At 42.1% G+C, this 23,762-nt stretch overlaps 1 protein-coding gene across 6 annotated transcripts in view; it reads left to right on the top strand.

Moving 5' to 3' along the window:
• Window positions 1-1,594: 1,594 nt before the first annotated feature.
• Window positions 1,595-23,762, top strand: part of KATNBL1 (katanin regulatory subunit B1 like 1) — a 66,072-nt gene continuing 43,904 nt past the window's right edge. For 2 of the 6 annotated variants that reach the window (XM_063639075.1, XM_063639073.1), the window contains exon 1: window positions 4,935-5,072. The gene's annotated coding sequence lies outside the window, so the exon portion shown is untranslated. Of the gene's footprint in view, window positions 1,786-4,934; window positions 5,073-23,762 lie in introns of those variants that run through there. The other 4 variants (XM_055278604.2, XM_055278605.2, XM_055278608.2 and 1 more) reach the window with 4 other exon arrangements.

Genomic DNA, 23,762 nt, shown 5'->3' with positions numbered 1-23,762 from the left:
TCATTGTACATCCATGGAACCTAGGGCTCCAGCTTCCTTTACTCACCTAGCTGGACTCTCTCAACAGTACCACCTATTAACAGATGTGGCCCCACACACAGGCATGTATGTGCCTTGCTTATGCTTGGTACAATCGAGAAGCTCTCAAAGGTGTTGCTTATGCCAAATATCCTAAAACTATTTTCCCACTGCCCTAAAGTCTTGCCTAAATTTGCAACATTACTTTTTTTTTTTTTTTTTTTATTAAGTAAGGACTCTGCTACTAGGGAGGAAAAATACATAAAGTTATAACAACCTGATGACATCTTAGTTCTCATCAGTTTATCTGACAGGCCTCCCATTGCTCAGAACTCCCACGGCATTTAGGAGATACCTTTTATCACTGCAGTGTATTGGAATGATCTCTTTTCCTGTTTTTCAAGCCACTGTGAGCTGCTTCAGGTGATTTCCAGCACCAGGCACAATTTGCCTGGCTCATGGCAGGCCTTCAAAAAGATTGTTAAACCAAACTTAAGCAGCCTGCTCCCTAGGCAAGCCTTGTAGAGTTCCGAAATGAGTGCCTGAAAAAGCAAGCCAAGGGATGTAGTCTTGTGGTGAGGAATTGTTTCCATCAAATGCACTGCTTGGTTGGTTTCTGCAAGGGGCGAGAGAACCACCATAGACAAACTTGCTCCTGTCACAGATTGGCTAACTTTGACCAGTGGCTTATCTATGAAGGTGAGCAGCCTGGTTCTAATGAAGAGAATTGCCCTCAGTAATTAAAAGTTCATCATCTACAGACCCAACCCTAACCTCATAATCTAATTTAGTGTTCCCCATCCCAACAAGACTGAACCGGCTTCCTGAGGACAGGTTCTGCATCATGTGCATTTCTTGTGCTCTTAAGAGTTTAGCACAAAGTTTGGCACATAATAGGAACTGAAAAAATGATGACTAACAAACACGTAGTGCTTACCATATGCCGGGCACTCCTCTAAGCATTTTATATGTATTAATTCATTTAATCCTCACAACGCTAAGAGACAGATACTATTGTTATTATCCCCATTTTACAGAAGGGGAAAGCAGAGCACCTAGGAGTTTATGTGACTTGCTCAAGGTCACATAGTTCCACAATCCATGTTTTTAGAAACTATGCCTTACAGCGTTTATTAGTATCATTTTTATTTTTATACAGACGGGGGCGGAGGTGGGGGGTGGGGGGTAGTTGTCCCCACGTCGTCCAGGCTGGTCTTGAATTCCTGGGCTTAGGTGAACCTCCTGCTTCGGCCTCCCAAAGTGCTGGGATTACAGGTGTGAGCCACTGCTCCCAGACCCTTAGTGTATTTAAATAGATGTGAATGAATAAATCTCTCCCCGAACCATAACTTTATAGGAAATTGTTTGCACCTCCTGGTACACCACTAATACACGGTCTCCCACACTAGGTTGTTCCTAGCGCACGGTCGGTCGTTCGTTGACCTTTACCCACCCTCAGTTCCTATCGCAATATCACTTCTCGCGCCGCAGCAAGGCTACCGTGCGAAGCTCTGGCCACCAGGGGGCACTGTGGCCACACGTCCTTTCCCCTCCGGCGCTTAGCGACCCCCAGAGGGGCGGAGCCAACGTTGGGCGGAGCCCGCGAGACGCCCACAGCGCCAGCTATCCCGGCGGGCCCCGCGCGCGGCCGCGTTTGAATGGCCCTGAGTGGGACTCGGCCCAGAGGCCGAGGGACCCTCTAGGCTGCCAGGCGCTGATCCTCAGCGCCGAGGCTGGGCTGAGGCGCGGCGGTACCATGAGGCGCCGGTAAGTGAGTGCCGAGCCGGTGCGAGCCCCGTGCCTGCAGCTGCCCTGCCCTGGCAGGGCTACTCCAGCCGGGCTTGGCCGCGCCCTGGGCCCACCTGCAGGCCCCGCGGCGGTCTCGACTCGGCCGGGCTCGCGGCAGCGCTGCCGGGTCGCGGGGCGGGACGGCAAGGCCGGGGCGGAGCCCCTCTGCCGGCCCCTGCGGGGAGGGTTGGGCGGCGGGCGCTGGGGGGCTCCCGGGGCCTGGGCCGGGAGAGGCGTGGACGGAAGCTGTTGTCACTTATTTATCTTCGGGTGGAGTCGACAGCTGCACCTGGGGAAGGGGAAGGACAGAACGAGTGTGGGGCGAGCTGCTTTGAGGACAGGTTTTCCGCAGAGCGCCTAGGCCCGGCCCAGGCATTTCCTTATTTTCCGACGGGTCCTCGGATTCCTGACGGATGAGCTTTTGTTTCGCAGGACAAAAACTTGACATAACTGCATAAGAATTGTCGATTGCAACTTTAAAAACCTTATTGTATTTTCTGAAAAGTTGTTCTGTAAAGTATCTAGGCTTTTACTACGCTCTTAAATTGCTTAAATATGGAGATAACAAAGGGTTGGTTTGTTTTCTTGTAGCTTATAAAGTTCCTTGAAAACAGAGGTACCTATGTCAGTTTCTTTGCTGATTTAAAAAAAAATTGTAAGAGAAATTAGTTGTGTAATAATCATCAGTTCAGCACTTGCGAGAATTATGAGAAACTAGTCCACCTAATAGCTTAAATCTGCTGGGTTTTTGGAGTTTCTTTGGATAGCCAGCTTCAGACTTGAATTGAAACATCATCCATTAAGGCTTTTACTTGGCTAATGACTAATATTAGCCAATAATAATATTAGCCAGTGTGATCATAATGATGGGCAATATTTATTTTGTGCTTTCTATGCGCTAGGCGTATTAAGAGCTTTGCTTTGGGATATATACTGTTGTCCCCATTTTGACAGTGAAGAAACTAAGGCACAGGGAATTTTAGTATTGTAACGTGTACCGTGCAGGGTTACACAGCTAATATAATTAACACCCGAGCAGGCTGGCTCCACGCTTTTAACTCTGCTGCTCTACTACCTCCTTTATCTGTGGCTCTTTTTAGTTTACAAAGCCCTTTCATTTCATTTACTTCAACTTCGGAGACCTGAGTGTGCTTTTGTGTACACATACATTCATTCACACACCATTCATTCAAATTTTCTGCTCTTGATGATTATACTTAAGGTTTGTGCCTGAACAAAAAATCCATTGACTATTTTAAGATAAATGGAGTTCATATGCTTTATGTGTGTTATAATTTATGTTTTAAATTCCTTTATATCCTTTCCTGAAAGTTTTGAAAGTGTTAGTCTTAGCAACTTATGTATTACTTTAAAATAAAAAGTTATATGTTACATGTTTTCATCCCTAAAACTTATTGAGTGGTTATTCTGTACTTGAAATGGTTATACTTAAACTAATACCTCCTTGACAAGGAATAAAGTTCAAAAGCAAAATCACTTAGTAAGAAATCAGCAGTTTATACTTACCTATAGCAGAGCTTTTGAATGTCATTCATCAGTTACAAAGCTTTCGATTGCCTGTATGCCCAACAGGGTGGTAGACCCAATTGGCTATACAAAAGAAATGTGCTGCAAGAATGACACTATGGACTTTGGGGACTTGGTAGAAAGAGAGTGGGAGGGGGATGAGGGATAAAAGACTACACATTGGATACAGTGTTCACTGCTTGGGTAATGGGTGCACCAGAATCTCAGAAATCACCCCTGAAGAACTGATTCATGTAACCAAACACCACCTGTTCCCCAAAAACCTATTGAAATAAAAAATAATAAAAATAAGAAATGTGCCAGGGCAACCAACCTTAGGGAGATTAATCTAGTTTGGGTTATGAGATTAACAACAAAAAATATATATGACACTCTTCATTAGTACAGTGGATGAATGCAGAACTGAACTGGGTAAAGCTTTTGCAAAAAACCAACAATTGCAGGATTTATGTAGGGCACTGAATAGAAGGGTGGATGGCGGGTCTAGGCATGGTTGGTAATCCCAACATTTTGGGAGGCCAAGACAGGAGGATCTCTGGAAGCCAGGAGTTCGAGAGCAGGCTAGGCAACATAGCGAGACCACATCTCTACAAAAAATTTAAAATATTTTGCCAGGCATGGTGGCATGTGTCTGTAGTCCCAGCTACTTGGGAGGCTGGGGTGGGAAGATCGCTTAAGCCCAAGAGGTCAGGGCTACAGTGAGCCGAGATTGTGCCACTGCTCTTCAGTGCAGCAGCAGACCGGTGTGGCTCACACCTGTAATCCCAGCACTTTGGGAGGCCAACGGTAGGAGGAAAGCTTGAGCCCAGAAGTTTGAGACCAGCCTGGGCAACATACCAAGACCCCATCTCTACAAAACATTTTAAAATTAGGGCCAGTGGGCATGCCTGTAATCCTAGCACTTTAGGAGGCTGAGGCAGGTGGATCACGAGGTCAGGAGATCGAGACCATCCTGGCTAACACGATGAAACCCAGTCTCTACTTAAAATACAAAAAATTAGCTGGGCATGATGGCACGTGCCTGTAGTTCCAGCTACTTGGGAGGCTGAGGCAGGAGAATCGGTTGAACCCAGGAGGCAGAGGTTGCAGTGAGCCGAGATCGCACGACTGCCCTCCAGCCTGGGCGACAGAGTGAGACTCCATCTCAAAAATAAAATAAAATAAAATTAGGCAGATGTAGTGGCATGCACCTGTAGTCACAGCTCCTTGGGAGGCTGAGGTGAGAGGATTCCTTGAGTCCAGAAGTTGGAGGCTGCAGTGAGCCATGATCATATCACTGCACTCCAGCCTGGGTGACAAAGCAAGACCCTGTCTCAGGAAAAAAAAAAAAAAAGTATTGTCTAGTAACAAGATGCATCATAACATTACATTAGTCAATATTATGTTGATGTTTTATCAGTCATTATATTTGTTGATCTATGTTAGTTAATTTGGTGCTTTCTGGAAAATGTATTTGGGAATATAATGTTTTTTTAATTAAAGACCTTAAATGTAATACAAATGGTACTTTTACTGGGAACATACACTTTTTAAATTGGAAGGGTGTAATTTGACTTTTTTTTTTTTTTTTTGGAGACGGAGTCTTGCTCTTGTCTCCCAGGCTGGAGTACAGTGGCAAGATCTTGACTCACCGCAACCTCCGCCTCGCGGGTTCAAGCTATTCTCCTGCCTCAGCCTCCTGAGTAGCTGGGATTACAAGCGCCCACCACCACGCCTGGGTAATTTTTGTATTTTTAGTTGAGACTGGGTTTTGCCATGTCGGCCAAGCTGGTCTTGAACTCCTGACCCAGGTGATCTGCCCGCCTCAGCCTCCCAAAGTGCTGGGATTACAGGCGTGAGCCACCATGCCTGGTGTAATTTGACTTTTCTTTGCCAGGTTCAAATGCTGTGTTTACTATTTCTTGTTCATCTAAGTATTTTTTCACTACCAGCTTAATACCCCTTAACTTTGGAGACTTCTGCATTATATTTACCATTCTTGTTCTTGGGGCATGATGAGGGTAGAAATGGGAGAAAAGGTATTCTGAAAGGACTCCCTTTTTGGCTTCCTGTAACCACCTCTCTCTCCTTCAGTTTTATATACTGTCTGAAATTCTTTTTGCCTTGAGCAAGTCACCCAGAAACCTACCACCTATGTATGAGTCATGAGATGCTCATTCTAGCATCTCCTCTGCTCACTAGCATACTCTTAAGATGCACAGCTTGGTGTTACAGTGGGAAAGGCACTATTACTATAAGTCACAACGCTAAGCCTGTTAGTAACTAAGTGTTCTTGGGCAAGTGATTTAATCTCATCTGAAATTATCTCCAAGGTCAAGAATCTATAAAATAGTTACTTTTTGAGGGGAGTTCTTTGGGGCAGGAGGGAGACCTGTGGGGAAGAGGCCTCTGGATAGTCTTTTACATCTTAGTATGATTAATCACAGATTATTTCTTCTAAAGGCATTTTTAAAAGCTACTTATAGGGTTGAGGAAGAAATCTTAGGATGGAATTTAAAGGCCAATAGAATATAAGCTTCAGTACAGCAGGGATTTTTGTTTGGTCCACTGATGTTTCCCTAGTGCGTAGAACAGTAATTAGTCTGTAACATGTACTTAATATTCGTTGAACGAGTAAAGAAATGAAGGAATGGGTTGCTGGGGAAAGACAAAGTTTGTTGGAGTATTGTGCAGATGCTCTGAGTGTCTTGAAGGAATTCAAAATGCAAACCAACCAGAGTACAACCCATCATTCCTACAATATAAAAATACCTCCCAGCAGTAGCAAAGTGTCTGTTGTTCACTTAATTGCCTTTCAGAACTATTAAGCGATTACTGCCCTGGCTGCCCCTCTTACTCACAGAGTAAGATTTTGACCATCACCACATACTTAAGTGCCAGCTTGACATTTCAGTATGCATTTTACTCTTACTTTCAAAAACCTATGTCCTAGCTATTCTCTGTGCCACTTAATATAATCAATAACAGGACATTTACTGTTGTAGCAAAAATGAATTATATATATTGATTAAAATTTGGCCTTTCATCCATGGAGGATTCATGGCACAGCATTTAAAAACTGGCACTCTTCAGGCACAGTGGCTCATGCCTGTAATCCCAGCACTTTGGGAGGCCTAGGTGGGTGGATCACAAGGTCAAGAGATGGAGACCATCCTGGTCAACATGGTGAAACCCTGTCTTTACTAAAATACAAAAAATTAGTTGGGTGTGGTGATGCACGCCTGTAGCCCCAGCTACTCAGGAGGCTGAGGCAGGGGAATCACTTGAACCCGGGAGGCGGAGGTTGCAGTGAGCCGATATTGCACCACTGCACTCTGGCCTGGCAACAGAGCGAGACTCCATCTTAAAGGCAAAAAAAAAAAAAAAAAAAAAAAAAACTGTCCCTCTTCGCTTTCCTGTTCCACAACTGCAATATAAATAATGGTCAAGAATAGTTTTTTCACATATAATTCGTATACAAAGTTTCTCAGTAAGTCTATTTTGTCTACAAGATAAAGTCCAAATTCCTGACCTAGCATTCAGGGACTTCTGCATTTTAGCCAACCTACCTTTCTATTCTTTTCCCTTACAGTGGCCTGGACTCAATAATTACTTAATTATTGAATAGTTGGTATAGAAAATAAGGAAACAAAAAGCAGTTATTCTTGCCTACAAAGTATGTTTCCAGTTGAAGAAAGTCTGGCAGACGGTTTTTCAAGAAGCCTGTATGGGTGGCATTCATTGTTTGAGTGAATTATCCATTTAGTGAAAAATAGCATTAGAGACAAGAATTCCTTAAAACTCCATGTAAACAGTTTTTTCGATCCTTGTTGACAGACCTGTTGGAAACTAGGTAATACAGTCTACCCTCAGCATCCATGGGTTCTCTGTATGGAAGCCATGAATACAGAAGGCTGACTAGGGGACATGAGTATCCATGAATTTTGGTATCTGAGGTGGTCCTGGAACCAGTCGTACTCAGATACTGAGGGACAACTGTAATAAGAGAGGAATTAAATATGTGTATCTAGTGACATCAGTTTACATTGCAAGTAACCACTTAGTGGGACTGACTGAATCATTCTGTGCCCACAGCATTGCTTGAACAGTTCATCAGTCTGGATGGACTAGGTGATTTTGTAGTAACAAACAGCACCCAAATCTCAGTGGCTTATTTCAGAGGTTTATTTTTCCTCAGTTCATGTTACACATGAGCTGTCTGGGCCTGTGCTCCTAGTTTTCCTTGCTTAGCAATGTGGACAGGTGAGTCTTAACTTTCTGGCCTGTTGTTGGTTACCTGTTGATGGTTAGAGGTAAGGTAATGGGAGTGAATCACACACACTAGCTTTTTTTTTTTTTTTTTTTTTTAAGTTCTGGGGTACGTGTGCAGAATGTGCTGTTTGTTACATAGGTATACACATACCATGGTGGTTTGCTGTAGCCATTAACCCGTCATCTACATTAGGTGTTTCTCCTAATGCTATCCCTCCCCTAGTCCCCCACCCCCCAACAGGGCCCGGTGTGTGATGTTCCCCTCCCTGTATCCATGTGTTCTCATTGTTCAACTCCCACTTATGAGTGAGAACATGCAGTGTTTGGTTTTCTGTCCTTCAATTAGTTGCAGTGAGCTGAGATCATGCCGCTGCACTCCAGCCTGGAGACAGAGCAAGACTCCATCTCAAAAAAAAGAAAAAATAGATACCAGAATAGGTGTATCTGTTCTAGGTACAATGAACATGGTTCCTGCTCTCATGGAGCTCACAGTCTAGTGAGAGGTCGTGGGCAATAAGTGCATAAGCTAATTTCCAGATGGTGATAAATGTGGTGGGGGAAAAATATAGGGTACTGCTATACAGAATGATTGTAAGTGAGGGTGGGGTTATTCTTGATTAGGTGGTGAGTTCGTGGGAGGAATATTTTAAGCAGAAAGAATGGCTTGGCCGCAAAATGGAAATAAGTTTGAAATGTTGAAGGACAGAAGGCCAGTGTGGCTGGAGCATTTAGGAAGCTATTATAGTCTAAAGGAGTTGGTGGTTTGGTCAAGAATGGTGGTAATGGAAATGGAAAGAAAAGGACAGCTTGGGAATATATTATAAAGGCAAAGTCAACAAATTGGATGTAGGTTATTAAGGAAAAAAGAAATCAAGGATGAATCCTTTATTTCAGGCTTGAGAAATTGGGAGGAGGATGGTTCTGTTTACTGAGTTAGGGACTGTTGGGAGGAGCAGATTTGAGAGGGGGGGATATTAAGGGTTCTATTTTTAATATGTTAAGTTCAAGAATAGATGACTATTCGATATCCATGTGGAGTTGGGTAGTAGGCAGTTGGAGATTTGAATCCAGACTTTAGGTGAAACAGTATGATGAGAGATTTTATTTATTTATTTATTTTATTTGTTTTTTTTTTTTTGAGACAGAGTCTTGCTGTCGCCCAGGCTGGAGTGCAATGGCGCGATCTTGGCTTACTGCAACCTCCGCCTCCCGGGCTCAAGCGATTCTCCTGCCTCAGCCTCCCCGGTGGCTGGGATTACAGGTGCCTGCCACCACGCCCAGCTAATTTTTGTATTTTTAGTAGAGATGGGTTTTCACCATGTTGGCCAGGCTGGTCTCTAACTCCTGACCTCAGGTGATCCGCCCACCCAGACCTCCCAAAGTGCTGAGATTACAGGTGTGAGCCACCGCGCCTGGCCGAGATTTTATTTTTAAATGAAAGCTAATATGTTAATTTTTGTTACAGTTAAGTCTTGGACACAGGAGTCATATTTTCTTGAGCCTGCATGTGATTCTTCTGTTGGAGAAGAAAGTGTTCCGTAAGAGAGGAGGCATTTTCAAACCTTAATATACGTTCTGATTTCAGCCCAGGAGATATGGTGGTGCCCAACGACTGTAACTGATGGGGTTGTAATATAATCCTCACAAGTTTTGGACCATAAGAAAGGTTTAAGAACCGTTGTTATAAAAAGATTTTGAATGTCTCTAGCATCATTTTTGTTGATTTTTTTTTATTCTTAAAGGATGATCTACCCTTTTTTCCAAGGCTTAGGGTATACTTAACCCTGTTGACTTCTGGTACTGTAGAAATTAGGCACAAGTGTTGTAGGGTGGTGACATTAGTCCAAATAATGAAGATAGAGTTTTTGAATTAATTTATATTAGCTCGTCGTTTTGAGAGTTGAATACTACTTTATTGGTATATCCTGTCATATGTAGAGAGTCTGTCGGTTTTGAAAGTATCAGAAATACCTTTAGCAGGCAAACAAGCGTCAAAAATGATCCTTAAAGTGACAATGTTTTATGTATGTACACATTCATCCCTCATTATCTATGGGCGATTGGTTCCAGGACCTCCCAATGATATCACTATCCGAGGATGCTCAAATCCCTGATATAAAGTGGTGTAGTATTTCCACATAACCTTTGCACATCCTCCCATACACCTTAAATAATTTCTAAATTATTTATAATATCTAGTACAATGTAAATGCTATGTAAATAGTTGTTATATTATTGGGGGACTAGTGATGAGAAAAATAAGTCTGCATATTCAGTAGAGATGTATTTTTTTTCTAAATAGTTTTGATTGGGAATTGATTGAATCCACAGATGCTGAACCCACGGATACAGAGGGCCAGTTGTATATATTTTTCCATTTCTGAGTCCAAGAAGACAATTAAAACAGAATCAAGTATTTTTTCCTCCCTGTTGAATATTTCCAGAAAATACTGGGTTATTCTAACAGGGAAAGTAAATTGGAATTTGGCGAATTCACCAAAACATGCTAGAATAATCATAACCATCTACTTCTAGGCATAAGAAGCCTTAAGTCTTCTCAAAGATACAGGTGTTTATATAGCCATTTAAGAAAATATGTATATAATACTACTAATACATTATAATTAAGTTAAAACATACTTGCACATTATACAAAATTCAAAAGGCCCAAAAGGGAAAAGTCTTCTCCCTTCACTCCCCAGCCACACATATCCTCTCACTAGAAGTGACCTTTGTCCCCAGATTCTCTTGTATCCTTCGAAAGATATTTAGTGAATATACAAGTACTCCCTCACAGACACACTTTTTTTTTTGTTATAAATTATGGTTATTTTAATCATAAGGATAGTAATTCTCAAAGCTTAGTTTACAGTTTGACAATGGTAAATGAAAAATTTATATGTTCACAAAAATATTTTGCAAACATAGGATTTGTACTTTCCTTTTTTTTTTCTTTTTTTTTAATTATACTTTAGGTTTTAGGGTACATGTGCACAATGTGCAGGTTTGTTACATATGTATCCATGTGCCATGTTGATTTCCTGCACCCATTAACTCGTCATTTAGCATTAGGTATATCTCCTAATGCTGTCCCTCCCCTCTGCCCCCACCCCACAACAGTCCCTGGAGTGTGATGTTCCCCTTCCTGTGTCCATGAGTTCTCATTATTCAATTCCCACCTATGAGTGAGAACATGCGGTGTTTGGTTTTTTGTCCTTGCGATAGTTTACTGAGAATGATGTTTTCCAGTTTCATCCACGTCCCTACAAAGGACATGAACTCATCATTTTTTATTGCTGCATAGTATTCCATGGTGTATATGTGCCACATTTTCTTAATCCAGTCTATCGTTCTTGGACATTTGGGTTGGTTCCAACTCTTTGCTATTGTGAATAGTGCCGCAATAAACATACGTGTGCATGTGTCTTTATAGCAGCATGATTTATAGTCCTTTGGGTATATACCCAGTAATGGGATGGCTGGGTCAAATGGTATTTCTAGTTCTAGATCCCTGAGGAATCGCCACACTGACTTCCACAATGGTTGAACTAGTTTACAGTCCCACCAACAGTGTAAAAGTGTTCCTGTTTCTCCACATCCTCTCCAGCACCTGTTGTTTCCTGATTTTTTAATGATGGCCATTCTAACTGGTGTGAGATGGTACCTCACTGTGGTTTTGATTTGCATTTCTCTGATGGCCAGTGATGATGAGCATTTCTTCATGTGTTTTTTGGCTGCATAAATGTCTTCTTTTGAAAGTGTCTGTTCATGTCCTTCGCCCACTTTTTGATGGGGTTGTTTGTTTTTTTCTTGTAAATTTGTTTGAGTTCATTGTAGATTCTGGATATTAGCCCTTTGTCAGATGAGTAGGTTGCAAAAATTTTCTCCCATTCTGTAGGTTGCCTGTTCACTCTGATGATAGTTTCTTTTGCTGTGCAGAAGCTGTTTAGTTTAATTAGATCCCATTTGTCAATTTTGGCTTTGTTGCCATTGCTTTTGATGTTTTAGACATGAAGTCCTTGCCCACGCCTATGTCCTGAATGGTATTGCCTAGGTTTTCTTGTAGGATTTTAATGGTTTTAGGTCTAACATTTAAGTCTTTAATCCATCTTGAATTAATTTTTGTATAAGGTGTAAGGAAGGGATCCAGTTTCAGCTTTCTACATATGGCTAGCCAGTTTTCCCAGCACCATTTATTAAATAGGGAATCCTTTCCCCATTTCTTGTTTTTGTCAGGTTTGTCAAAGATCAGATAGTTGTAGATAAGCGGCATCATTTCTGAGGGCTCTGTTCTGTTCCATTGATCTATGTCTCTGTTGTGGTACCAGTACCATGCTGTTTTGGTTACTGTAGCCTTGTAGTATAGTTTGAAGTCAGGTAGCGTGATGCCTCCAGCTTTGTTCTTTTGGCTTAGGATTGACTTGGCAATGCGGGCTCTTTTTTGGTTCCATATAAAGTCGTTTTTTCCAATTCTGTGAAGAAAGTCATTGGTAGCTTGATGGGGATGGCATTGAATCTATAAATTACCTTGGGCAGTATGGCCATTTTCACGATATTGATTCTTCCAACCCATGAGCATGGAATGTTCTTCCATTTGTTTGTATCCTCTTTTATTTCATTGAGCAGTGGTTTGTAGTTCTCCTTGAAGAGGTCCTTCACATCCCTTGTAAGTTGGATTCCTAGGTATTTTATTCTCTTTGAAGCAATTGTGAATGGGAGTTCACTCATGATTTGGCTCTCTGTTTGTCTGTTATTGGTGTACAAGAATGCTTGTGATTTTTGTACATTGTTTTTGTATCCTGAGACTTTGCTGAAGTTGCTAATCAGCTTAAGGAGATTTTGGGCTGAGACAATGGGGTTTTCTAGATATACAATCATGTCATCTGCAAAGAGGGACAATTTGACTTCCTCTTTTCCTAATTGAATACCCTTTATTTCCTTCTCCTGCCTGATTGCTCTGGCCAGAACTTCCAGCACTATGTTGAATAGGAACGGTGAGAGAGGGCATCCCTGTCTTGTGCCAGTTTTCAAAGGGAATGCTTCCAGTTTTTGCCCATTCAGTATGATATTGGCTGTGGGTTTGTCATAGATAGCTCTTATTATTTTGAGATACGTCCCGTCAATACCTAATTTATTGAGAGTTTTTAGCATGAAGGGTTGTTGAATTTTGTCAAAGGCCTTTTCTGCATCTATTGAGATAATCCTGTGGTTTTTGTCTTTGGTTCTGTTTATATGCTGGATTACATTTATTGATTTGCGTATGTTGAACCAGCCTTGCATCCCAGGGATGAAGCCCACTTGATCATGGTGGATAAGCTTTTTGATGTGCTGCTGGATTCGGCTTGCCAGTATTTTATTGAGGATTTTTGCATCAATGTTCATCAAGGATATTGGTCTGAAATTCTCTTTTTTGGTTATGTCTCTGCTAGGCTTTGGTATCAGGACGATGCTGGCTTCATAAAATGTGTTAGGGAGGATTCCCTCTTTTTCTATCGATTGGAATAGTTTCAGAAGGAATGGTACCAGTTCCTCCTTGTATCTCTGGTGGAATTCGGCTGTGAATCCATCAAGTCCTGGACTCTTTTTGGTTGGTAAGCTATTGATTATTGCCACAATTTCAGAGCCTGTTATTGGTCTATTCAGAGATTCAACTTCTTCCTGGTTTAGTCTTGGGAGAGTGTATTTGTCGAGAAATTTATCCATTTCTTCTAGATTTTCTAGTTTATTTGCACAGAGGTGTTTGTAGTATTCTCTGATGGTAGATTGTATTTCTGTGGGATCGGTGGTGATATCCCCTTTTTCATTTTTTATTGCATCTATTTGATTCTTCTCTCTTTTCTTCTTTATTAGTCTTGCTAGCGGTCTATCAATTTTGTTGATCTTTTCAAAAAACCAGCTCCTGGATTCATTAATTTTTTGAAGGGTTTTTTTATCAGCTCCTGGATTCATTAATTTTTTTGAAGGGTTTTTTGTGTCTCTATTTCCTTCAGTTCTGCTCGGATTTTAGTTATTTCTTGCCTTCTGCTAGCTTTTGAATGTGTTTGCTCTTGCTTTTCTAGTTCTTTTAATTGTGATGTTAGGGTGTCAATTTTGGATCTTTCCTGCTTTCTCTTGTGGGCATTTAGTGCTATAAATTTCCCTCTACACACTGCTTTAAATGTGTCCCAGAGATTCTGGTATGTTGTGTCTTTGTTCTCATTGGTTTCAAAAAACATCTTTATTTCTGCCTTCATTTCATTATGTACCCAGTAGTCATTCAGGAGCAGGTTGTTCAGTTTCCATGTAGTTGAGTGGTTTTGAGTGAGTTTCTTAATCCTGAGTTCTAGTTTGATTGCACTGTGGTCTGAGAGACAGTTTGTTATAATTTCTGTTCTTTTACATTTGCTGAGGAGAGCTTTACTTCCAACTATGTGGTCAGTTTTGGAATAGGTGTGGTGTGGTGCTGAAAAAATTGTATGTTCTGTTGATTTGGGGTGGAGAGTTCTGTAGATGTCTGTTAGGTCCACTTTGTGCAGAGCTGAGTTCAATTCCTGGATATCCTTGTTAACTTTCTGTCTCGTTGATCTGTCTAATGTTGACAGTGGGGTGTTAAAATCTTCCATTATTATTGTGTGGGAGTTTAAGTCCCTTTGTAGGTCACTCAGGACTTGCTTTATGAATCTGGGTGTTCCTGTGTTGGGTGCATATATATTTAGGATAATTAGCTCTTCTTGTTGAATTGATCCCTTTACCATTATGTAATGGCCTTCTTTGTCTCTTTTGATCTTTGTTGGTTTAAAGTCTATTTTATCAGAGACTAGGATTGCAACCCCTGCCTTTTTTTGCTTTCCATTTGCTTGATAGATCTTCCTCCATCCCTTTATTTTGAGTCTATGTGTGTCTCTGCACATGAGATGTGTTTCCTGAATACAGCACACTGATGGGTCCTGACTCCTTATCCAGTTTGCCAGTCTGTGTCTTTTAATTGGAGCATTTAGCCCATTTACATTTAACGTTAATATTGTTATGTGTGACTCTGATCCTGTCATTATGATGTTAGTTGGTTATTTTGCTCGTTAGTTGATGCAGTTTCTTCCTAGCCTCGATGGTCTTTACAATTTGGCATGTTTTTGCAGTGGCTGGTACTGGTTGTTCCTTTTCATGTTTAGTGCTTCCTTCAGGAGCTCTTTTAGGGCAGGCCTGGTGGTGACAAAATCACTCAGCATTTGCTTGTCTGTAAAGTATTTTATTTCTCCTTCACTTATGAAGCTTAGTTTGGCTGGATAGGAAATTCTGGGTTGAAAATTCTTTTCTTTATGAATGTTGAATATCGGCCCCCACTCTCTTCTGGCTTGTAGAGTTTCTGCTGAGAGATCAGCTGTTAGTCTGATGGGCTTCCCTTTGTGGGTAACCCGACCTTTCTCTCTGGCTGCCCTTAACATTTTTTCCTTCATTTCAACTTTGGTGAATCTGACAATTATGTGTCTTGGAGTTGCTCTTCTCGAGGAGTATCTTTGTGGCGTTCTCTGTATTTCCTGAATCTGAATGTTGGCCTGCCTTGCTAGATTGGGGAAGTTCTCCTGGATAATATCTTGCAGAGTGTTTTCCAACTTGGTTCCATTCTCCCCGTCATTTTCAGGTACACCAATCAGACGTAGGTTTGGTCTTTTCACATAGTCCCAAATTTCTTGGAGGCTTTGTTCATTTCTTTTTATTCTTTTTTCTCCAAACTTCCCTTCTCGCTTCATTTCATTCATTTCATCTTCTATCAGCGATACCCTTTCTTCCAGTTGATCGCGTCTGCTACCGAGGCTTCTGCAATCTTCGCGTAGTTCTTGAAACTTGGCTTTCAGCTCCATCAGCTCCTTTAAGCCCTTCTCTCTATTGGTTATTCTAGTTATCCATTCTTCTAATTTTTTTTCAAAGTTTTTAACTTCTTTGCTATTGTTTTGAATTTCCTCCCGTAGCTCAGAGTAGTTTGATCGTCTGAAGCCTTCTTCTCTCAACTCGTCAAAGTCATCCTCCGTCCAGCTTTGTTCCGTTGCTGGTGAGGAACTGCGTTCCTTTGGAGGAGGAGAGGTGCTCTGCTTTTTAGAGTTTGCAGTTTATCTGCTCTGTTTTTTCCCCATCTTTGTGATTTTACTACTTTTGGTCTTTGATGATGGTGATGTACAGATGGGTTTTTGGTGTGGATGTCCTTTCTGTTTGTTAGTTTTCCTTCTACCAGACAGGACCCTCAGCTGCAGGTCTGTTGGAGTTTACTAGAGGTCCACTCCAGACCCTGTTTGGCTGGGTGTCAGCAGCGGTGGCTGCAGAACAGCGGATTTTCGTGAGACCACAAATTCAGCTGTCTGATAGTTCCTCTGGAAATTTTGTCTCAGAGGAGTACCCGGCTGAGTGAGGTGTCAGTCTGTCCCTACTGGGGGATGCCTCCCAGTTAGGCTGCTCAGGGGTGAGGGACCCACTTTAGGAGGCAGTCTGTCCGCTCTCAGATCTCCAGCTGCGTGCTGGGAGAACCACTACTCTCTTCAAAGCTGTCAGCCAGACAGGCACATTTAAGTCTGTGGAGGTTCCTGCTGACTTTTTGTTTGTCTGTGCCCTGCCCCCAGAGGTGGAGCCTACAGAGGCAGGCAGGCCTCCTTGAGCTGTGGTGGGCTCCACCCAGTTCGAGCTTCCTGGCTGCTTTGTTTACCTAAGCAAGCCTGGGCAATGGCAGGCATCCCTTCCCCAGCATCGCTGCCGCCTTACAGGTTGATCTCAGACTGCTGTGCTAGCAATCAGCTAGATTCCTTGGGCATAGGACCGTCTGAGCCAGGTGTGGGACACAATCTCCTAGTGTGCCGTTTTCCAGGCCTGTTGGAAAAGCGCAGTATTAGAGTGGGACTGACCCGATTTTCCAGGTGCCATCTGTTATCCCTTTCTTTCACTAGGAAAGGGAACTCCCTGACCCCTTGCGATTCCCGAGTGAGGCAATGCCTCGCCCTGCTTCGGTTCGCGCACAGTGCGCTTCACTGACTGTCCTGCACCCACTGTTTGGCACTCCCTAGTGAGATGAAACCGGTACCTCAAACAGAAATGCAGAAATCACCCGTCTTCTGTGTTGCTCAGGCTGGGAGCTGTAGACCGGAGCTGTTCCTATTCAGCCATCTTGGCTCCACCACCACCCCCCACCCCACCCCCCGTTTATGGTCTGTCATCTGTTACTTTTTGTCTTTTTCATAATAGCCATTCTGATTGGTGTAAGATGATATTTCATTGTAGTTTTAATTTGCATTTCTGTGATTAGTGATATTGAACATTTGTTCACATGCTTCTTGGCCATTTGTCTTCTTTTGAAGAATGTCTATTCGTGTTCTTACCCTGTTTTTTAATGGGATTATTTGGGGTTTTTTGTTCAGTTGTCTGATTGTCTGAGATCCTTATAAATTCTGGATATTGGTTCACTGTCAGATATATAGTTTGTAGATACTGTCTGTTCACTTTGTTGATTCTTTGGTCATGCAGAGGCTTTCCCTTCCCAACCCCGCCTCCACACGGTCCTGCTCTGTTGTCTAGGCTGGAGTGCAGTGGCACAATCTCAGCTTAACTGCAGTCTCCACCTCCCAGGCTCAAGCTGTCCTCCCACCTCAGCCTCCCAAGTAGCTGGAACTACAGGCGCATGCCACCATGCTCACGTAATTTTTAAAGTTTTTTTTTTGTTTTTTTTTTTATAGAGACAGGGTCTCGGTATGTTGCCCAGGCTGGCCTCAAACTCCTGGGCTCAAGTGCTACTCCCGCCTTGGCCTTTCAAAGTGCTAGAATTACAGGTATGACCCACTGCACCGGGCCCTAAATCATATTTTCAAAAAAAAATCTTTTAATATGTAGGAAAATATAATATTAATGACAAAATGCAGCATATAAAACTAAATTGCAGGCTGGGTGCAGTGGCTCATGCCTGTAATCCCACCACTTTGTGAGGCCAAGGCAGGTGGATCATGAGGTCAGGAGTTCGAGACCAGCCTGGCCAATATGGTGAAACCCCATCTCTACTAAAAATACAAAAATAAGCCAGGCATGGTGGCATGCACCTGTAGTCCCAGCTACTCGGGAGGCCAAGGCAGAAGAATCGCTTGAAGCCGGGAGGCGAAGGTTGCGGTGAGCCGAGATTGTGCCACTGCATTCAAGCCTGGGCAACAGAGCAAGACTCTGTCTCAAAAAAATAAAAAACAACAAAAAAACTAAACTGCATAGGAGGAAAAGTGGTTGAATTACTGGCGATTTTGCTGGTGATTTTTTTTTTTTTTTTTTTGAGACAGGGCCTTTCTCTGTCACCCACGCTAGAGTACAGTGGTGCAATTTTGGCTCACTGCAGCCCCAACCTCCTGGGCTCAAGCGACCCTCCTGCCTCAGCGTCCTGAGTAGCTGGGACTACAGGTGTGCACCACTGTGCCCGGCTAGTTTTTTGTATGTTTTGTAGAGGCAGGGTTTCACCACGTTGCCCAGGCAGGTCTCAAACTCCTGGGCTCAAGCAACCCAACTGCCTTTGTCTCCCAAATTGCTAGGATTACAGGAATGAGTTATCATGCCCAGCCTACTGGTGATATTTTAATTAATTAATTTATTTTTTGAGACAAGAGTCTTGCTCTGTTTCCCAGGCTGGAGTGCAGTGGCGCCATCTCTGTTCACTGCAACCTCCGCATCCCAGGTTCAGGCGATTCTTGTGTCTCAGCCTCCTGAATAGCTGAGATTACAGACGTACGCCACCATGCCTGCCTAATTTTTGTATTTTTAGTAGAGATGGGATTTTGCCATATTGGCCAGGCTGGTTTCAAACTCCTGGCCTCAAGTGATATGCCTGCCTCAGCCTCCCAAAATGCTGGGATTACAGGCATGAGCCACTGCATCTGGCCTTGTTATTTTTAAAGTAAGTAATACTTATGAGATGCAAAATTTAGTATAAAGAGGGCATAAAGTAAAAATGTTTAATACTGTTGATCCCCAGCTCCCAGGTTCACCTTTGTGGAAGCATTCAGTGATTGCTGGGGGATATTCTAAAAGGAGAGAGATTATTTTTTCCATATTTATTCCTGATTTTTTCTTCTTCTATGCATCCTTCTCCTTATACCCAAATCCAGGAGTATGGAGTGGGAAGGACGGACAGCACGTAGTCTTTCTACACACATCTGTTTTTGTTTCTGTCTCTTCCCCCTCCCTGGACTTACACATTACTCTTACTGAAACAAAGTCAATTTCATCTACAGTCATTGAAGAGAATACCACCCTCTAGGCCTAAAAGCAAGAGACATGCCATTTTCTCTGTATCATTGCAGAACATTGCTATAAACGTGTATGTCTCCCATGAATTGGCTTTGTTCACTGAAATAGTCTAGTATCCTATTTCTTGTAACTTACAGGAATTGTTTTTTTTGTCTTTTTTTTTTTGAGATGGAGTCTCGCTCTGTTGCCCAGGCTTGAGTGCAGTGGCGCCATCTCTGCTCACTGCAACCTCTGCCTCCTGGGTTTAAGCAATTCTCCTGCTTCAGCCTCCTGAGTAGCAGGGATTACAGGCACGTGCCACCACACCTGGCTAATTTTTTGTAATTTTAGTAGTGACAGGGTTTCACCATGTTAGCCAGGATGGTCTCAATCTCCTGACCTGGTGATCCACCCGCTTCGGCCTCCAAAAGTGCTGGGATTACAGGCTTGAGCCACTGCGCCTGACTGAATTTTTAATCATATAAAAAAGCAGAGAGGATAGTAGAATAAACTTTACAATTACCCAGCTTCAGCAATTATCAACATATCTTACTTCATTGATACTCCCTATTCTGTGCAAATCCTAAATGTAATCTCATTTTATCTGTAGGATGTATTTTTTTTTTTTTTTTGAGACAGAGTCTCACTGTGTGCTCTGTGGCCCAGGCTGGAGTGTGGTGGTGCAATCTCGGCTCACTGCAAGCTCAGCCTCCCAGGTTCACTCCATTCTCCTGCCTCAGCCTCTCGAGTAGCTGGGACTAGAGGCGCCCGCCACCATGCCCAGCTAATTTTTTGTATTTTTGGTAGAAACGGGGTTTCACCGTGTTAGCCAGGATGGTCTTGATCTCCTGACCTCGTGATCTGCCCACCTCGGCCTCCCAAAGTGTTAGGATTACAGGCGTAAGCCACTGTGCCCAGCCAGGATGGATTTCTAAAAGACTCTAAACAACAACAAAACACATGACCACACTACCATTCAACTAAAAATAACTAACAATGATTAATAATAATTCTTCTCTCTCATACACTGCTGATCAGAATGTAAAATAGTATAACCACTATAAAAAAGGTTGGGCAATTTTCTTTAAAAGTTTAACATACACCTATCATAAAACCCAGCCATTTCACTTCTGGGTATTTAGCCATGAGAAATGAAAGCATATGTTCATACAAGTGTACATGACTTACAGTAATTTTACTAATAATAGTGAAAAATGGAAACAACCCAAATGTCCATCAGTAGGTGAATAAACAAATTGTGGTATAGCCACCTAATAGACTTATGTTAACAGTCTATTAACAATAAAAAGGAATAGACTGTTGATACATGCATGCAACAGCATGGATGATTCTCAAACTAGTTATGCTAAGTGAAAGAAGCCCTACCAAATAAATATGTATATATATATATATATATATATATATATATATATGATTTGTATGAAATTCTTGAAAAGGCAAACTATAGTGACAGAAATACATTCAAGTGGTTGGGGAGGGATATACATTTTAAGTTTTGTTTTTTTTAAACTAGGATCTAAGCAACATCCAAACATTGCATTTAGTTGATATAGTCCTGAAGTGTCTTTTAATATGTAGCCTCATCCTCTTATTTTATTTTCTTGTGAAGCATTTGTTGAGAACACTGAGTCATCTATCCCAAAGAAAGTTTTCTGGATTTTTCTAATTGCATCCTCATGGTTGCATTAACGGGTTCCTGTGTCTTCCGTATTTCCATTAAACTGGTAGTTGGTAACAGGCAGTTGAAGCTTGATCATGTTCAGGTTTGATTTTTTTTGGAAAGAATATTTATTAGTAGTGTTGTTAATATTTCCTGTTGTATCATATCAGGATTCATATAATGTCTGGTTGTCTCTTTTTTTGATGCTAAAATTGACTAGTGTCTTGGATGTTGTCAACCTGATTTATCCATTGTAAAGTTCCCCATTACCTTCTTTGACTGTTTTTGCTTTCTATTGATGCTCAAATTGAGGAACCATTTCTGGAAAAGAACTGGAAATTCGGAAATATGGAAAGCTCTGGATTCTGAATTTTGAGTATACAAGAGTTTTATTGTGGTTGCTTAACTAGACAGCTTTCCTTTATTTCATGTTTACAATTTCCTGTTTGTCTTCAGGACCACCGTGTCTACTGTGACCCAAGATGTATTCTGGGATGCTTCATTGCCTCTTAAATTAGATGAACTGCTTCTGCGTTTTTAGTAACCTGTGTCTATTCCTCTTTTATAGCACTCATTATTCATATTCATTGGCTTCCTTGTCATTTGTCCCCACTAGATTGTAAGCTTCTTAGAAATAAGAATGTATTTCTAGGCCGGGCACAGTGGCTCACGCCTGTAATCCCAGCACTTTGGGAGGCCAAGGCGGGCGGATCACGAGGTCAGGAAATCGAGACAATCCTGGCTAACATGGTGAAACCCCATCTCTACTAAAAATACAAAAAATTAGCCAGGCGTGGTGGCGGGCGTCTGTAGTCCCAGCTACTCAGGAGGCTGAGGCAGAAGAATGGCATGAACCCGGGAGGCGGAGCTTACAGTGAGCCGAGATCGCGCCACTGCACTCTAGCCTGGGAGACAGAGCAAGACTCTGTCTCAAAAAAAAAAAAAAAAAAATGTACTTCTCATTCATCTCTTGACACATAGTAGTGCTGAATCAGTACATGCTGGATTGAATACATACACTTCCTTTTAATTGTTTAAGAAATGAACCCTAAAATAGCAGTACTGAAACATACAAAGGTAACATTTGATTTTCTCTTTTGAACATAATTTGTGTGTAATATTAATGAGATAAAATATTTTTGTTTACTTTTTGAGTAAACTGCAGGGAATGAAGGAGAGGGAAGAGACAGATTTAGTTAGCTTTGTGCCGTCTTTATTAAGTCTTTTTGTTTAGGAAACTGTCTCCTCTCTATCAGAGTAAACGTTTTGTTTTTTCATTTTGGTTAAATGAATGACTATTTTATAGTGACCTATGGTCATATTTTGTGATATCAAGTTTTTTAAACCTTTGATATTTGACAAACTTTCCAAAAGCAAAATTGCAAGTTCTAAGTTCAGTCTTTTTGCCTCAAACTTTTTTGGATATTGGGTTCCCTGAAGTCCAAGAGAGACTTATTAGGCTTATTTGGTGTTAGATTTATACAAGGAGGCACTATCAAATGCGAGGTGATGTTTAACTTTCTTTGGATTATACTTATATAGATGTGGTATTAATATGTGTTCCAGGGCCAGGTGCAGTGGCTCACGCCTGTAATCCCAGCACTTTGGGAGGCCGAGGCAGGCAGATCACCTGAGGTTGGGACTTCGAGACCAGCCTGGCCAGCATGGCAAAACCCCATCTCTACTAAAAATACAAAATTAGCTGGGCCTGGTGGCGCATGCCTGTAATCCCACTGGAGGCTGAGGCAGGAGAATCACTTGAACCCGGGAGGCAGAGGTTGCGGTGAGCCGAGATCACACCGCTGCACTCCAGCCTGGCGACAGAGCGAGACTCTGTCTAAAAAAAAAAGGTGTTCCTGGTTGTATGAAATTCCTAAAATTCTGATGTCTTGATTATTATTAATATGTCAGTAATGACGTCTGTTACATTTTTGCATGCCACAAAAGTAACCAAATGTCCTTGTCAATTGTGCCTGTCCTGAGATTTTTGTCATTAATTGTTTTGCTTTGATTCTTTCCAAAAAGCAGCTGACAGTCAGTTATAATGCAGGGCTTACTTCTTTGGGGAGTTCCTGAAAAGGACTCTTGAATGCAGGCCTCTGATAACTTTGGAAATAGTGCCATGAGACTAGAGAGAAAACTTCCAGGACTAACCAAAAGGCTGATGCATTCATAAAAATTACTAACCCAATATGAAGCAGAGCAGGAGCTGATTGCATGGACAGAACTAATGGAGAACTGAAATAATTTTGTACGGCTTTTTGTTTGAAACACTACTACTTTTTTGTTTTGTTTTTCAGAGTCTGGAAAACTTTTTTTCTTCCCCCTTTTTGAGACAGAGTCTCGCTCTGTTGCCCAACTTGGAGTACAGTGGCACAATCTTGACTCACTGCAACCTCCACCTCCCAGGTTCAAGCAATTCTCAGGCCTCAGCCTCCCAAGTAGCTGGGATTACAGGCATGTGCCGTTATGCCTGGCTAATTTTTGTATTTTTAGTACAGACAGGTTTTCACCATGTTGGCCAGGCTGATCTTGAACTCCTGGCCTCAACTGATCTGTCTGCCTTAGCCTCCCAAAGTGCTGGGATTACAGGTGTGAGCCACCGCACCCAGCTCATTTGAGCTGTTTATAGCCTTTAACAGCTGAGTAGAGTATACAGAATTTGAGGTATATTTCTCTCTGCCCAGTTTCTTCAGAATTCATAAATTATTTGTGAATTTTTTTTTTTTTTTTTTTTTTTTAATAGATGGCATCTTCCTCTGTCACCCAGGCTGGAAGGCAATGGCATGATCTTGGGTCACTGCAACCTCTACTTCCCAGGTTCAAGCGATTCTCTTGCCCCAACCTACCAAGCAGCTGGGATTACAGGCACTTGCCACCATACCTGGCTGATCTGTGTATTTTTAGTAGCTATGGAGTTTCACCATGTTGGCCACGCTGGTCTCTGACTCCTGACTTCCAGTGATCCACCTACCTTGGCCTCCCAAAGTGCTGGGATTACAGGTGTGAGCCACCGTGCCTGGCCTATTTGTGAATATTCTTAATTTGTGGCAATGTGGTTGTTTGCATAAGTTCAGTAAGAATCCGTTTTCTTTTATAATGGGACACCGATGGAGGAACTGGTTATTTTTCCAGGACTTTGACTGAAATGGCCTTATGATAGGTTCCAACAAAACCATTTTAGGAGAGCCTATGTGGACAATGATTTTTGCTGTACTTTGTATGGGTAATCAGGCCAAGTATAGTTGGACTGAAGCTT

This window comes from Symphalangus syndactylus, chromosome 5 (genome assembly GCF_028878055.3).
Source record: "Symphalangus syndactylus isolate Jambi chromosome 5, NHGRI_mSymSyn1-v2.1_pri, whole genome shotgun sequence".
In the NCBI taxonomy this organism is placed as follows: domain Eukaryota; kingdom Metazoa; phylum Chordata; class Mammalia; order Primates; family Hylobatidae; genus Symphalangus; species Symphalangus syndactylus.
Note: the sequence above shows the minus strand (reverse complement) of the source record. Positions and strands in the feature narration are given on the sequence as shown.